The sequence below is a fragment of the Belonocnema kinseyi genome, chromosome 1 (genome assembly GCF_010883055.1).
Source record: "Belonocnema kinseyi isolate 2016_QV_RU_SX_M_011 chromosome 1, B_treatae_v1, whole genome shotgun sequence".
In the NCBI taxonomy this organism is placed as follows: domain Eukaryota; kingdom Metazoa; phylum Arthropoda; class Insecta; order Hymenoptera; family Cynipidae; genus Belonocnema; species Belonocnema kinseyi.
This window is the reverse complement of record NC_046657.1, coordinates 120,997,403-121,004,691: the sequence shown is the minus strand read 5'-3', so window position 1 is coordinate 121,004,691 and position 7,289 is coordinate 120,997,403.

Genomic DNA, 7,289 nt, shown 5'->3' with positions numbered 1-7,289 from the left:
ATTAAGCCATTTCCCTTTCGGGGTAGGCGTGACTTACTCGGTAGGGGAAAGGAGTAGTGTGGAAGGGATAAAGATTTTTCAGATTGGACCAGAATTCTCGTGCTATTTAAGTAAATAACACGTTCGTTCCGCAATACTGCTCCGACCCAGGTTGCTGATTAATCTCTCTAGCAATCACCCCAAGCGAAGAACCTCACGCAGTCGTTATGTAAGGTTCCCCACATGGTTCCATTAGTGGCCAAGGTCTTTTGTTTCAGGCGTCATTCACTCTACTGACACTCTTTTTATTAAAACTATTTGCCGCCATGCTTTGCTGTTCTGGCATACTTTTTTAGCTTCTTTTATGTCCATGCATATTTTCATGCAGGCTCTCGTGTTTCTGTGACTTCTTATGTCTCTTTTAACTAGCGTCTCATTCACACATTCTAACCATTCTTTCCGTGGTCTACCTCTGGGCATGCTGCCATTTACTTTACCTTGATAGACTTGTTTCGTTAGTCGTTCATTTGGCATTCTCTTAACATGTCCGAACCATCTTAACCGATTTTTTTCCCATGTGTCGACTAGCGTCTCTTCCGCACCACATTGTTTTAGAATTATCTCGTTACTTACTTTGTCCATCAGGGTTTTCCCGCATATTATGCGCATGAATCTCATGTCAATTGCGTTAATTTTACTCTTATCTTTTTCTTGATGAGTCAATGTCTCGCTAACGTTTAGTACAGTCGGTACAAATATAGAATTATGTATTGCCATTTTAGCTTTATTTGAAATATTTTTACTTCTGAGAAGGGGACCTGCTCTATCAATAACCTTCTTACCTTCATTTATCCGTCTATCTAATTCCTTATCTATCTTCCCGTCCCTAGTAAATAAGCTACCAAGGTATACAAACTTATCAAATTGTTTGATTCTCTCATCATTTAATAAAATATTGCATAGTGTTTTCTCACTTTTTCCTTCGAACACCATAGTTTTTGTTTTATTTGCGTTGATTTTGAGGCCTATACTCTTCATGCTTGCATCTAATTTATTCAACATTCTTTGTAAGGCTTCGATACACTCTGCCATAACAACCTTATCATCTGCGAACGCTAACTCACGTACCCTTACTGTTTCGAGATCCACACCCTCTTCGTTGAAGAGAGCCATTCTTGAACACTTTATATATATATATATATATATATATTCTAATTGAAAACGAGTCAGGCGGTCCTTATTGTTTACGTTTCTATCCCCCCGAAATTAGTTCAAGGTTATTTGAAGGCTACCCCCAACACTTGACTGAAAGCGAGAGTTCTGTGTAATTTATTTGAGCACATTTTTTTGTTTCTTGCCCTCCTCCTCTGGGAAAATGCATGAGCCAGCAGTTCTAGGGAGCATGAAAACGGAGTCACTGGAAGCGAGAGTTTGGTGTACATAATTTGAGATATTATCTCATTTCATGTAAATCTAGAAATAATAGATGAGAATATTCGATGTTAAGGCTTGTCGGTATACTGGTAAATAGGCAAGTATGCTGAGAAGCCTTAGTATCAGTTATTTTAATTCTTAGCTGGTCGACACCTACTAACATTAGGTAATAACAGATAAGAGTTTAGTAAAAAATAAATTTTTCTAACTGTATCAAAATGACACGAAAGTTACGGTTGGGTTCCTGGTTTATTCATGAGCTTTTTCTCGGTGAATATTGACGTATTTTTATCAATTAGGTTAAATCGATAAGTACAATTTTAATATTAACCTGACTATTTAAACACTTTTATAAGATTTGGTTTGTAAAAGCTCATAGTTAATAGAAAGATTTGGTTATAATGAACATGCCTTTAATGCGAATAGTATTTAGTTAGTGAAAAATTCGTGGGTGGCTGATTTCGCGCAGAGGAAAAATCGCATGCAATTTTGTACAAAGCAAAAGGAAAACAGTGTAAATCCCATGTCAAGTTATTTACTGTTTTCCGTTCATTATTACAGCGATGTGTTACCTTTAAATTGACCTAGACAAATTATTTAAGAAATGCGAAACGCACATACAGTAGTTTTATACGACAGGAATTTTCTAGCACTAAATATTAAAAAACACCTTGATATTCTAACAAATAAATATAGAAAACTAAGCAATTCTTTTTAATACTTGAAAATATAGTAACAAGTTCTTTGATTGAATTTAATTTCTTGTTAAATTATTCTTTTATTGGTGTTTATCTCAAGCAAAATATCATTAATATTCGTCGAAGACTTTACGCTAATTAATATTTTTATTTAATGTGGTTATACATAACTGTATTACAAATACGCAATTTTTCGAATCTCTATTACAAGTAAGAAAAGTCGATCCAGATTTATGTTAAAAAATGCAGGGAATTTTCGAGTTGAAGAACAATAAAATCAAACTTATCAAAAAGTCACGAAATTTTTTTAACCTTGTTGATACTGCATAACCATGAAAAAGAAGAAAGCAGTAATTTAATTTCGACTGGTCCATGCAATATGAAATATCAGCGAGAAAACTATAGGCATCTGCCTTTGAACCTTAACAACTCAGCAAAAAAATATGCTAGCGCAATAAAAAAATCGTTATATGAAAGCTAAAAGTGCTCTAGGTAAATGAGCCTGAAGGCGTTTATGTACAAAAATTTGTGTGCTTTGCAGGCTGAAAAATGTAAAAGAAATAGGAATTTTCGGGTACATTTAAGAACAGTTAAATTTAGAGCATTATTTCTTATACAATGGACAATGGAAAAAATTTGAAAAAAAATCGTCAGTATCAGGAAAACAGTTGTTATCTAATTGCAGATGAGAAATTTGAGAAATAGTAAAAATTGTTGCTTAAAAGTACACAAATGTGCAACTATATTATCTTCAGTACTGATAAAGATATTAAAGGGATTCAAAATGCAAACTTTAACTGATAGGCTCTGCAATTATTTTCAATCACCCGGAAGGATGTGCTAGTCTTATTTTTTGTTAAAATCGCAATTTTTTTAGACATTTTTTTGTTGGAAACAAGTGACACAAAGCAGGGGGGGGGTCTTTTTTACTGTTCTTAAATACACCCGAAGAACCTCACTTTTCTTATATTTTTCAGTCTGCAAAGCACACTAATTTTTGTACATAAACGCCTTCAAGCTCATTTACGTAGAACACTTTTAACTTTCATATGACTATTTTTTTATTGCGCTCGCGTTTTTTTTGTTATAATGTTAAGCTTCAAAGGTAGGCCTATAGTATTCTCGCCGATAGTAAGTTCGTTTAGTCCGTATAAAGAAACAAAGTACAAGATACAAAATACTTGTTTTGATATACAGGGGAACTCTAACTTGATTTTCCATATACATGAACTTCATTTCATATTGCATATAGAACATTCAATTAAGAATTTGTCATCTGATTCTCAATTGTTTTCCATTTAAATATATTTTAAACAACTATGAATGGAGTGGCAAATTCAAAATTCAGTTACCGCTTTCTCATTTTGTACCAGTGACAGTGGTGTCAGAACGCGGATATCTCTGGCCTGCGCAGTAGCGATTCCTGTGTATTTTTATAGTGACACAGGGTGGTCGTAACCTAAAAATACACAGGAACCACTACTGCGCATGCTAGAGATAACCGAATTCCCCCATCACTATTTTGTACGGCAGTATAAATTGCGGAAAAATTTATAAATATATTGTAAATGTATAAATGATCGGAAACAGAAGGTATGTTAATATTTTTTTAATGTCAGAAAATTGTAATACCTTACCCCCGCGAAAATGGCTATTAATAATATTGTTTGTTCTACTTACAGTGACGCTGAGGTCTGGTACAAAATCGAGATAAGCGAGGGAAGTACAAGTTGTAGGGGATGTGAAGCACGAGGAGGATGTCACCGGAACCCGCCTGGGGATCAAGGCTGTTCCTCATGCTGGCGACAACCACGATAGTAATAGGCAATTATCAGCACCAGCAAGACAATTTCGTTTTTTACGAACAAATTAGAAATGAGCACGCGACAGCTCAGAATACATCTCGTCTATATGGTGAGTATGAATAACTAATTGAAAAAATTTTATTTCGCCACTTTGTAAAAGACTTATCAAGTTTGAAACTTCGAGCTAATCACTTCCATGAAATACGCATGGTCGTATAGTAGCGACCTGGGCCTGCTAAATGGAAATTCAACTTGACAACTTTCCACGACTCGGCCAGTGTAGCAGTGATGCATATTGCATGGCGCATTAAAATTCTATTAAGGGTAAAAGATACGGTTAATAGACAAATACAATTGTGAGCGAGTGTTCTATACGCTTACTATGATCAATTAATTTTGAATTCTATTTCATGTCAGTTGGGTAAATAGCAATGAATCCAAGAATAATTAATCAGTTTAGGGCATAAAACCCAATAAAGTTTACTAAAAAAAAGATAGACTCGAGAAATGTTTTATTTTGTCTATCAGTAACGTTCTTTTCTGTTTTGAAATGATGGAAATTATGTAAGTCACTAGAACTTGTCTGTGCATTTTATATTACCTTCATATAAAAGCTTTAATAATTTTTTACGTTTACAATTTAGTGAGTGAAATGTTTCAAATCTCTATTGATTTTAGTATAGAGTATATACTATATATAGAGTATAGTATATAGTTTATAAGTATTTTTTTAAAGAAACTAAAAACAATATATCTCATTTAATTTAAAAATGAAATTTTAGAAAAAATCTATTGTTTAAAATTGTTAAAATTTCGAATACTACATTAGCAGCAAATTATCACCCTTTCAATGAATCGCATTGATTAAGGCGAAACAGGAAACTACAGTAAAAGTGAATTCATTCGAGTATGCTCCACTTGTCCACTCTTAGTACAGGACTAAGTGTTGAAAAGATGGAATATAATGAGAACTCGCCGTGAAAAATCCTTTTTCATAAACGAAGCAAAGTCCATATATATTGTAACTGAATCACACTTTACTATGAAAGGAAAGCAGCGGAAACCTTTTTCAGTACGCTTTCAATCGCGAATACCGCCTCTAGAGTACAAATTTCCTAGAGGAAAATTCAGTAACGACGAATTAAGTACGTGCCAAAGTTCTGAGTTCTCTGTTGAATGCCTCAGGCATTAGCTTTGCATTCTAAGAACTGAATTTGGTAATTTCCACGTACAATAGACTTCACAGAGTTTCAAAACACGCGAATTAACAGAATTAGAAACAAATAGTTCTGTTAGTCTTTATACAATAACTTGATATATTTATTCGTTTAATATAAAAAAAAGTTAGAGAAATTCCGCAGCTACCAGCTTTAAAATCTTGAGTAACATATGTAAACATTCTCTATTAATTGAAAATTAAGTTTTTCATGGAAGCATCTGTTTTATCAGCTGTAAAAATACACCCATTCATAATCATTTACCTCTCTGCCCCTCCCCCGTTCATCCGAAAATCACCGTCTTATTCAATCTCACGCGCACTCGTATCATCTTTTCTTCACTCTCCAACATCTTACACGCATATTGCACACCTATGACATACATATAAAACATAGTAATATTTTGTATATGAAAATTCATGCAGAATATGAAGGTAAGAACTTATAAAGTTTCTTTTCTATGCGCGGTGAGAACAAGCCTACGAAATTCTAAACATTCACAAAGTAATGATATTCTGCACATGTAATTCAAGGTCAATAATTTGATTAAATCAAATCTTTGGACAGAATTTGTAGATCTAATAGTAATAGTATTGATTATGATGAAATAGAAAAACAAAAATAACATTTTAGACATTTGACAATATTAGATGACATTTACACTGTAAAGACACATCTTATGCATGATGAACAGCTTTTTATGCTAAGTACATATTTCTATTAGATCTAAGAATTCTGTCCAAAGATTTTATTTAAAGAAATTATTGACCTTGTAAAACGATTTGATGAAACAAACCAATCCTTTCTTCGACCGTTGATATTTATTGATTTCAAATCGTAGATTTCAAATTCTTTATGTCTTACGGTCCATATTTATTCTTTCGATTTACGATTGGACCGTAAGACATAAAGAATTTGAAATCTACGATTTGAAATCAATTATTGACCTTGAATTATATGTGCGGAATATTATTACTTTGTGCATGTTTAGAATTTCGTAGGGTTGTTCTCACCACCCTTAGAAAAGAAACTTTAAATTAATAATAAAATTGTCAAATGTCTCCAAACTTAAATAAAATGTCAGACAGCACTCAAAATTTGGAGGAATAAAATCGCATGTGATGGACGATAGAAGATTTAGTTGACAATTTTATAATCTAAACGCGTAATTAACTTATAAAAAGAAAAAAAATACGTAAGCCGTCTTGGGACGTCCGGCAGAAGTGATAATTTCATATGATGTAACTTGAAGTGGTTTTTCTCTGAACTTTTTCTGCATAAATAATATCTAAATAATGAATTTATCTAAATAATAATTATGCATAATATATATGCATAAAATAATATAATAATAATATGACAAATTTTTAATTATATATATATATATATATATATATATATACACTACCGGTCAAAAGTTTGGGTTCACTTAGAAAAATCGTTTTTTTTATCGCTTTAATTATACCCGAGCTAGAAAAATGCCTCTTTAAAGGATTGTTTTCGAAATTCTGTGTAAAATAAACCCAGGGTGAAGCCTATTTGTCTACTTTTCAAGTAGATATTGCAAAAACACCGTATCACAACAGCTTATGAGAATGAATCGTAAAAAATTTCTTTTCGAATTGCAAGAACTTGAAGTTGTAATAAGAAAGTTGGATAAATTTGAAAAAATATAATCTGTAGGCAAATCAGAATAAAAGTTAAATAAATATATATTTTGAGGAAATTAGGAAGAAAATTCATGATTATATGTTTCATATATTTTAAAAAATTATATTTTTGTTACTAAAAATAATATTTCAATTTTTCCAACTTTTTTGTTACAAACTCAAGTTCTTGCAATTCGAAAAGAAATTATTTACTATTCATACTCAAAGCTATTGTAATACGGTGGAAAAAACACTTCAAAATGAGCCCAAGAAAATTGAAAAACGTTGACTATTTCGGAAGTTATTGAAAATTTAAGAAAAAATTGAAGTTTACACCATTTTCGCAATATCTACTTAAAAAACTGTACAAATTGGCTTCTCCCTGGACTTACAATTTTAAATAGAATTTCTAAACAATTAACCTTTTGAAGAGACATTTTTTTATCTCCGGTATAATTAAAGCGATAAATACAACAAAAAAAACGATTTTTCTAAGTGAACCCAAAT